Here is a 10,829-nt window from a genome sequence, read left to right as displayed (position 1 = left end):
GAGAAGCAATGGAGGGACAATAGGCAGAAAAATCTCAGCGAAATAGTGCTTTTTTTTTCTTTTTCTTTTTCTTTTTTTGTAGTGAGCCCCTGTCACTGTGGAGGCCAAAGAAAGTAGCTTAGCTTTTTCCCCCCTCTTGTGCAGCCAAAAGCCAGTAGACATTAACAACCCTTTTGCCATCGACTCACAATCCTCCATCTTGACATATTGGTTATTTTTCAAGTGTCGCTCTAACAATAACCAGACGTGTTTATTGCCCATTGAAATATGGGAGTGCAGCTCCTCTCCCTCCTTGGAGATACCTTGTCTGGAACTCAAAAGGGGAAGAACGTCCCTCTAAATAAACAAAGAGGCTCTCTACTTGGCCTAAGCTCCGTGCACTCCAGACATGAGAGGCTTTCTTCCATTTACTGGCTAGCCTGGGCTCCAGATGTGCTTGGCAGCAGGAAGGTGGGTGTACCCCATCATTCGGAGAGGCCAAGACAAGATCATGCTGCCCACTGAACAGTCCCAACTGCAGGAACACAGGTAGAAGTCCAACCCGCCAGCCCCATTTAGTATTGTACTTGAACATCAGTCCCACGGAAGTGAGTGAGTGAGATGACTTCTTCAATAGTTAGGATCGCAGTTGCAACTTTTCTTGATGGATTTTAAAAAAGGCTAAATTGGATTTGAAAAAGGCTAAATTGTTAAATTATTGAAAGAAAAGAGTAGCCTTCCTCTTCATTTTGCCCGCACTGCTTCTGAATCCCTTTTACCCACAGGAAAAGAAGGAAAGAAATGTTGTTTCCTAGTTCACTTACTTAGGCTGTTAGCACAATGTGAGCTGGAAGGGAAAGTGACCTGTGGGGTTATGAGTGTGTGTTGTTTGATTTATTTGCTTGAGCTACCGCATTGCTTTTCCCAAGAGTTCCTGCCAGTGGGCCATCTGGAGTTTGCTTGAGGATAGTTACATTTTGACCAATGAAGTTAAAGGGGAAGAATTCTTTTGTCTAAGAAAGGAGAATCCTTTCTCAGAAATGCTGAAGAACGGCAGAAAATGGAAAGAACATGCTTGCAGCTAAGAACATGCACCAGATTCAATTCTCTGGGGGCTATCAGAATTGATGAGGAGGAGGAGTTACATTTATATGCCAGCTGACTCCCAGCTCTCTGATTTACAAGTTGTTTAAAATATTAAAACAAGAAGAATAACTAGCAGTAAGAAGGGCAAAGGTGGCAGGATGGCAGAGAAGAAAGGAAAACCTTCTATATAGGTTAAAGCGGCCTTCAACCACCTTTATCAAAATCCTAAATTAAGAGCCAAGTCTTCAAGGTTCTTCAAAACATTAGCAGAGTGGGGGCTGTTTGGATCTCAGGGAGAATCTGGTTCAATCGGGCAGGTGCTGCTAAAGAAAAGATGCACTTCCAGAGTCTGATAGATGGCACTGTAAATCAAAGGAACCTGGAGTATCCCTACCCTGCCAGGTTGAATTGACCAGGCAGATACAGCTGGTCCGTCAACTAATCAGGCCCTTTGTTAGGGTAGGGTTAATGATGCTAGTCAAAGATGCTCAGTCACTTCTTCTTTTTCATACCAAATATGATACAAACTGTAACAGGAAATCATGGAAGGCAACAACACAACGCTCCCAGCTCCCAAGTGCGGTTCCATGAAGGAGGCAGTGCTTTTTCAGAGGAAATTATTGAATCCTTCACTCTGATTTCCTGGCTCAAGATTCCATTTTTCTTCAAGGAAATCATCTGAGATGGGGGGATTGCAGTTCGACTATGGAATACAGAATGGTGGGAAAGAGAAGCACTGTACCTTTGTTTAGGCACAGCATGATGTTATGTGTGCAGTTTCTCCTCCCATCACCAGTAGTCCATGTTGCCCATGTGACCTTTGGCCTGTTGTGTAAACCAAAGAGGAATTGTTCAGCTTTTGTATGGTTCTGCATCTCAGATTTTCCTAATATGGTGCTGCCTATAAATGTGCTAGTGGAAGAAGGTGGTCATATCACAATCGTTGTGATATGTTCAGTTGCCTGAAATACAACTCCTGGAATTTGCTGGAACTGTTCGAGTTGCATAGTTTGACAATATCTGAAGGAAGCACCATCCTTTGTTAGATCTTGCCTTGTGCCTCCTTGAAGAGGGTTCTGATGTTTGTTACAGTACAATATTGCATACAATTGTGGGATCTGACTCACAAACTTTCCATCACTAGGTGGCAGGGCAATATAACCTTCAAATCAAGTCTGTTCTGGTTCAAAGCGACCTGAGGTTAGTGTTTTATGATTTTTTTTTTTTTTATATTCAAAAAGTTTTTATTAGTCAAAAAAAAGGTTTATACAAATACATATCAGGTATGGTAAATTTTCATTTTTCTTATCTAAAATAAGAATTTTACTCAAATTTTTAACACATACAACAGCCATATGGCAAGCAGGTGACACAAGTAGCTAAGTTTACAAATTTTAAATACGTAATAAAGAAGAGTCAAGAATAAACAGAATATCGTACAAAGAGAATAAGGAAAACCAACACAATCCCAAATATCTTTATCACTTCCTAGTTTTGGATCTCAGAACTCTGGGTTCAGCCTGACCTAACTCCAGGGCCGCAACAGCGGCAGCCGCTCGCCCCATGATCTATAACCTCCCTTCTTCAATTCCTGGGTCATCTGATTCCAGGAGGGCTTTGTGTTCCTCCACATAGGCCGTAGCCTCCGCAATTGTACTGATTTTTTCGTAATGCCCTCCCGGAAAATCATCAATCCTCTGGCATCAGCCATCTGAAGCCCACTCCTTCTGGTACAATTTGCTTGACAAAAATAATATTTCTTTCTTTTTCACGTACCTGTCTGGGAATCTGCCTCAGAATGGCTATCTCCCTGCCCCTGTAAATCAGTGCCCCACTCCTATGTTTTCTAAGAATTTCATCTCTCGCCTCTTCTCACAAATTTGACATGAACCTCTCTGGGAACTGCATGCGTGCGTGCATATTGCTAATTAACTCTATAAACTCGATCCACATCCCAATTCATGAAATCAACACCTCTCCCAAGAAATTCTCCCAACAATTTAGCCACAACATCTCTCAAGTCTTCTTGGTCCACTTCTTCCAAATTTTGAAACCTAAGGAAATAAGACATTTTATCCATCTGTAGTCCAAGCACAGCATTGCCTGTCGTCTCCTCTCTTTTCTGCACTGCCGCATCTCACCCTCAAACCTTCCACTTTCTGCTTGTTTTCTGCTGAAACTTGTTGAGTATCCTTTAAATCCTTTTGGATAGTCACAATTTCTGCTCTTATTTCATCAATTTCTTGTCCATATTAGATAACTTTTCCAAAATTCTCTCCATCTCTCCAGCAGTTGGTCTCTGACCTTTTGCCATTAAGGAAAAAAAATACAAAATCCTCAGGCAGGCACAGTATCCTTGTAATTTCCTCCGGATCCACCAGGGGCACTCACAGGAGCAACGAGTCCAGAGTACAGTTAGTCAACCAGGAAGCCGAAGGAAGTGATGTCATCAAAATTCTCATAGTGAAGGCGGAAGCTGGGCGCCACCACTGTTCCCCAGAAGGAGGGGCCTCAAACCTTCCCTCCTAAATTTCTCCATCACCTCTTCTCTCCAGAGCTCCACAAAACCGGTAATCTTCTTATTTTAAGTTCTCCTCTCTCCAGAATAACTCGTGCTCCTTCCAACCGCAGGGGAGAAAACCCCCGCACTCCGGGCACTCCACTCACGTTTACCGATATTCCTTCCTTCTCCTCCTCAATTCTTCTCCGTTCCTGTTCACCACCAGGCTGCTGCAGTTATAAATCCAATGCCCGGTGTCACGGGCACAGCGGCAAGCGGCGACCAAAATAATGGCGCGGCCTGTGGCCTCAAACCCCGCCAAGCCTAGGGCCAGCGCCAGCATCGGTCCCCACAGTCCTGTATGTCGGCTGGGAGACCCCTGGCGAGCCGTCCGTGCGGCAGGTGTCCTTTTCGGAACACCTGGCCCCTGAGGGCCTCGGCGGCGGCCGGATTCGGGCGCTGGAGGCAGGAGAAGCCTTCCAGACGTCCGTTGCCGCTGGACACCGGAAGTCATCTCAGTGTTTTATGATTTTTGATGGCACAGTTCCTTCCGAGTCCTTTTACAAGTTCCATGTAATTCAGTGCAATTTTTGGTTTCTGAGGTGAAGGCCTCAATTCAGGTGAAGGCCTCAATTCAGGGGTGAAATGTAAAATTTGTTACTACCAGTTCTGTGGGCGTGGCTCGGTGGTAGTGGTGTTGGAGGATAATGTGACTGGGTGGCTTGGCCAACTTTTTTTTTTTTTACTTTTAAAAACATTTTTTCTACAACCTCTTTGGCCTCTGATGATCAGGGAACTCCGCTGGGATCGCCAGAAGGGCCTTTTAAAAGCATTTTTTACAGCCTCTTTGGCTGAAGAGGCTATAGAAAAAAAGCTTTTAAAGGGTTCTGATGATCCCAGCTGAGTTGCTTGATTGCCAGAACCCATTAAAAGCATTTTTTTACAGCCTCTTCGGCCGAAGAGGTTGTAGAAAAAATGCTTTGAAAAGGTTCTGACAATCCCAGCTGAGCCGTACAATCATCAGAGGCTTTTTTTTTACTTTTAAAAGCATTTTTTCAGCCAAAGAAAAATGCTTTTAAAAGCCTCTGATGATCAGGGAACTCAGCTGGGATCGCCAGAAGGGCCTTTTAAAAGCATTTTTACAGCCTCTTTGGCCGAAGAGGTTATAGAAAAAATGCTTTGAAAAGGTTCTGACGATCCCAGCTGAGTTGCCTGATCGCCAGAACCCATTAAAATCATTTTTTTACAGTCTCTTCGGCCAAAAAGGTGGTAGAAAAAATGCTTTGAAAAGGTTCTGACAATCCCAGCTGAATCACACAATCATCAGAGGCTTTTTTTTTACTTTTAAAAGCATTTTTTTCAGCCAAAGAAAAAATGCTTTTAAAAGTAAAACAACCCTCTGATGATCGTGCGGCTCAGCTGGGCATGCTGGGTGGGGGGAGGGATTTTTGCTACCGGTTCTCCGAATCACCCGCCGCCATCGCTACCGGATCGGGCAATCAGTTCCAAACCGGGAGCATTTCACCCCTGCCTCAATTGCAAAGTTTCCTGTTGCAGTGAGGGGATAAGATGACCCAAATTTACACATCTCCTTGGGGCTTCTCATCTGGTAATATCCCTGCCAATGAAGTTTTTGAACCAAAGAAAAGTAGGAGATTCACAAACAATAATCTCAGGAAGTATAAAACTAAGAATGCAATTTAATGTTATGGGTTTAATTCCCTTTACTTTGGACAGATAATTAGGATCTCAGTTCAGGACACTCTGTTGCAACAGAAGGGGGTCTTTGAGACAGTTTGGGGTAAGTTTATATCCCTGTGTTGACTGGCAACTCAGTGTGCCTATAAGATGTTGTGTAATCCATAGCTGCAAGAGACAAAAGACTTTTCAAACAAAGAAACACTGTCTTAAAATCTGACCTTCTTGATATCCTGTCTTGTTTTAATAATAAATACTGGACAGAAATGATTTGTTGGTTTATTCATCTGTTATACTCTCCTTTCTACACTGATGAGCATTCAGGGTAGCTAACAAAATTAAGGTGAAAAACTACTATTATTAAAAATTTATTGCAATATTCCTCAGGTATGAAGGAAATGAGGTTGCAATACCTGGAATTGCAGCTGAACTTGGGTGGTTGAACTAAAGGCCAACGGCCAAGATGCTGATTCCCACTGAGGTGGATAATATAGTATGCCTTAAATGGGACTGGGAGCCACATTCGGCCCTCCAAACAAGCTCCATGCGGTCTTTCTTGTAATTTCTTGGGGTCTTGGAAAAAAAAGTTCTCCCTGTCGGGGAAAACGGCCGTCAGGACTGGGTTAATCTCCTCGATGCTGATTGGACCGAGTCTTAAAATTATTCGTTTGTGGTCCCCGCCTACTCCTTTTCCTTTCCAGCTTTTTCGACTCGGTTAGCTTTGGACCGGTCGTGTTTTTTATTACCTCAAACCTTGGCATAGGAGTTAAGGTTTCAGGTTAATTTTTTTTTTTTTTTCTACTTTTTGGCCATTTATGGATTTAAAGTGTTTCAGCGAAGAAGGGACTGGCTCCCGAGCCCGCTGAAGGCGGCCTGGGCGTTGTTTTTTTTTTTTTCCTTTTTTTTCGCCCGGCCAGCCAAACAGCTGAGAGGCGCCCACGGGCGTGTTCCCCGTAGCGCGGAGAGCCGCGGCGGCGGTTGAAAGGGGAGAAAAAACCACCGGCAGGCTCACGGGCAGGTCCCCGACGTGTTCTCGACGGCCGGCTCTATATATATCTCTCTCAGCGCCTCAATCCTTTCCGCCTCGCTCCGCGCTTATTTCACCACAGGAGCCTTTTAAGCGCGTTCGTAGCGAGGCGGCCCCCCACCCCCACCCCAAATTTGATCGGCGGTTTTGGAGGCATTTGGGGAGCTGCACAGAGGCAATTGCAGGACTGCAGTGAGGCCATCGGGCTGGCAAACAAGCGGCGGCCGGTGGAGCGAACGGCCTAAAATAAAAGAAGACAATTTATTGTGCCGCTTCAAGCCCAGCAGCCGGTTATCCAGCAGCCGGCTGGACGTGGAAGGCCTGAATCGCCTGCAGCCCCTTTTCAGAACAACTACAGCAAAACTGTAAGTAGGCCACAGCGGCCCTGAATTGGCGGGAAAAAATTCAAAATGGCGGACGCCATTTGCAACCAGCCGGAATTGCCGGCCTCAGCCCAAGAAGTCTCTAATCAAGACAACCCTGAGGAGGGCTCCTCTTCAGGCCCTCGGGACTCACCAACCAGGGGCAGGAAAATGGCCAAGGGCAAGAAAGGGGCGCGGGCGGAGGAGAGGCGCCATAAGGCGCTCGAGAGGGCTTTCTCTAAGGCATCCAAGAGGGTTCGCAGATCCCCTTCACCTAAACAAAGGGGGAACAAGAGCACCTCCGACCCTCAGGCCTCTCCCAACCCAGATCTCAGTTCAATACCAATCCAGGGGTCTGGGTCTTGGTCCCCGGACAGATCATCTCCATGGCCCATGGCCCAGGCTGGGGTTGCTCCTTTGTTCCGTACGCTTTCGGAAATAGACCTTCAAAATATTGCTGGCCCAATCCCAAGTCAATCAGACAATGTGATCCAGGAGCCAGGAGGGCCTAGGCAACAATCGGAGGCCACATTACCCCAGCTAACAGCTTGTCAGCTTCCTGATTCTTTGGGATTGATGATTCAACAGGCTATACGCCAGGAATTAGCTTCTCTCCTCCAAAAGGAATCTGCCCCCCCCGCGGCCCCCAAACCTCGTAGCGTGGATAGAGCACGAGAGGCCTCTACTTTAGGTTCAGTCAGGTTCAGACCTCAGGGGGAACAAACCAACGAGGTGGACAGCCAAGCCTCTTTATCTGAAGAGGAGGATACCGGGGAGGCCTTGTCGGAAGATGAGGGGTTAGGGCCTGATCAACCATCATTTGTGGGGCTCTTTAAACCTCATCTCTTTCGTTCTCTGCTGTTTAAGGCATTAACAACCACGGGTCTTGGGGCGGTTCAGGCCCCTCCGGCCGAGACTCGGTCTCTGCCTAGCACCTCAACTAGTCTATTTGTGGAACCCACGGTGGTTGCAGAAACCATCCCTGCTCCAAAGATGTTTGTGGACGTGGTCCAGCGGCAATGGTCTCATCCGGGTTCGGGCTCTAATCCCAACGCCACAGACAAGAAGTTTTATAATTGTGCTCCGGAGCTGGAGAATATTTTGCAGGTACCTACGGTAGATGCCCCGGTAGTGGCTCTGACAACGACATCCCATGTTACGGGTCCGGAGAATGAAGCTCTTCGTCCGGAAGATAAAAGAGCGGACCAATCCCTCGTCAAATCCCATCAGGCCGCGGCCTGGTCCATCAGGTCCTCCATAGCGTCTTCCTTTTTTAATAGAGCATCAATTATGTGGCTGAAACAGCTTCAGAGCCGCCTTGCAGCTTCAGACGTAAGAGCCCATCAGGACCTTAATAAGGTAATTGCAGCCTTAGAATTCTCCGCCGATTCAACATTGAACGCAGCCAGGTTCTCAGCAAAATCTATCGGGTCCACCGTCACTTCCCGCCGGCTTTTATGGCTCCGACACTGGCGGGCTGACACCAGGAATAAGTGGCGCCTGGCATCCTCTCCCTATGCAGGCTCACACTTGTTCGGGGCCTCTCTGGACCCGATCCTAGTAGAAACCAAGGACAAGAAGAAGGTGTTGCCATCCTTATCCCGCCGGGAGAACTTCACAACAGCCGTACTTTCGCCCAGGGCTGCTTCTTCTTCTTCTTCTTCCTTCGTGACCAGGAACTCGGAGGAGCGGGGTTTCACGACAAAGGTTTTCTCCGTATAGAGGGAACTCTCAGAGGACCGATCAGGTTAGACCAGGGTCCAAATTCACCGCCCGTAAATCATTCAGGGGAGGGCGGGGTAAGCCTTTCAACCGCTTCAAATGATTCTGTGGAGGTTACCCCCATTGGAGGCCGGCTGACTCATTTTTTGGCCCAATGGGAATCCTCCACTTCAGACAAGTGGGTTCTAGATACCATCCGTCTAGGTCTGGCCCTAGAGTTCCTGTCCACCCCCCCTACGGTTTTCTTGCCTTGCCCAGTTTCCAACCGCAGTTCCAGCTCTGCCATCGTGGAGTCGGCGGTCAACCATCTTCTGTCTATTCGGGCCATCCAACCGGTCCCCATTGATCAACGGAAACAGGGCTTCTATTCCAGGCTCTTTGTAGTTAGCAAACCGTCGGGGGGGCTGGAGGGCTATTCTAGACCTTAAAGCTCTTAATAGATACATTGTGTACCGTCGTTTTAAAATGCACTCCTTACGTTCCATCTTAGAGTGCATAAGGCTAGGGGATTACATGGCATCCATTGATTTAACGGAAGCCTATCTACACATTCCCATTAGACGAGACCACCGTAAGTTCCTCAGATTTTGCTTCAAGGGCGCTCACTATCAGTATAGGGATTACCCTTTGGGTTGTCTTCGGCCCCCAGGGTTTTCACTAAAATCATGGTGGCTCTCCTGGCCCATATTCGAGGGACCCCGGTTAGGCTTCAAGCCTACTTAGATGATATTCTCATTCTCTCTTCCTCAAAGGAAAAAGCAAATAGGGATATTTCTTTGACCATTGAGGTGTTACAATCTCACGGGTTCTCGATTAATTGGGATAAGAGCCACCTTATACCTTCGACTTCCATTGTTCACTTAGGGGCTCAGATTGATTCACAGAAGTCGATGGTCTATCTGTCGGCTGAACGCCAAAGTAGTTTAGCGGAGTTAGCCAGTATATCTAGGAGGTCTCAATCAGTTCCCATAGAGCAACTTGCCAAGCTCCTAGGGAAGATGGTTTCGGCATACGATATAGTTCCATGGTCTCGCCTCCACAGTCGGCCCCTTCAGTGGTTCCTCTTGCCACACCAGAGGAGCCAATGCGGTCTTTCCAGACGACGGGTGTCGCTGCCACGGGAGGTAGCCGACTCTTTGGCATGGTGGAATCCGGAGGGGGTGTCCAGAGGATCAGTCTTCAGGGAACCAGTGAGGACCGTTATCACCACCGACGCCAGCCTGTCGGGATGGGGAGCTCATCTGGATCAACACCTGGCCCAGGGCAAGTGGAACCTATCGGAAATCGGCCACGGCATCAATTTTTTGGAGCTGAGGGCCATCCGCCTCGCTCTCTTGGCCTTCGAGACACTCATTCAGGACGGGGATGTCCTTGTCCTCACGGACAATGTGACAGCGAAGGCGCATATAAACAGATGGGGAGGTACTCACTCTCGTTCGTTGATGACGGAAACACTCTCCCTCGGTCAGTGGGCCGAATCCCACCTGCGGTCAATAAGAGCGGAACATATTGCGGGGGCGGAAAATTGCACAGCGGACTCCCTCAGCCGTCAGACCATCGACCAGTCGGAATGGTCATTATCCCCAGAGAATTTCCAAGAGTTGAAATCCAGGTTCGGGCTCCCGGTGGTGGATTTGTTCTCTTCCGAGACCAACAATCAAGTGCCCCGATTCTTTTCGAGGTTCCCTGCTTGGGGAGCGGAATCAGTGGACGCCCTACGCAGCAGCTGGCCTCGGGGTCTCCTATACGCCTTTCCACCGATTCCACTGATCCCCAGAGTGATCCGGAAGCTCCTATCCGAGAAGTCAGAATTAATATTGGTCGCCCCCTTCTGGCCCAGGAGACCTTGGTTTGCGGACCTGATCACTCTGTCAATTCGAGAACCGTGGAGGATTCCGGACAGCCAGGTGTCCCTCTGCCAGGGACCAGTTCGGCATCCCAACCCGCAATGGCTACGCCTAGCCGTGTGGAGGTTGAGCGGTGCGTCTTAGCTACAGCAAGGGTTCCGAATCAGGTCATTCCTACCATGCTAGCGTCTCGCCGAGACTCTACCAAACGAATCTACGAGGCCACGTGGCGCACATTCGAAAAGTGGTGCACAACTCACAGTATAGGGGCCTCTTCGGCTTCCGTCTTGGACATTCTGGCTTTTCTGCAACGAGGCCTCGATTCAGGACTGGCGACGAACACACTTAAGAGGCAGGTGGCGGCTATTTCGTCAGTCCTGAGGTGCGGATCACTCATTTCCCTTTCAAAGGAGCCCCTCATTCAACAATTCTTCCGGGGGGCCAGCAATGTTAACCCGCCGGTCGTACATCGCTTTCCATCTTGGCGATTGAACGCGGTGCTCAATGCTCTAACCAAGACACCATTTGAACCACTTAGAGATTCCTCTCTCCGGTTTCTGTCGCTGAAGGTTTCCTTTCTGATAGCCATCACATCGGCACGCAGAATT

This window comes from Ahaetulla prasina, chromosome 2, assembly GCF_028640845.1.
Source record: "Ahaetulla prasina isolate Xishuangbanna chromosome 2, ASM2864084v1, whole genome shotgun sequence".
Classification (NCBI taxonomy): domain Eukaryota; kingdom Metazoa; phylum Chordata; class Lepidosauria; order Squamata; family Colubridae; genus Ahaetulla; species Ahaetulla prasina.
Note: the sequence above shows the minus strand (reverse complement) of the source record.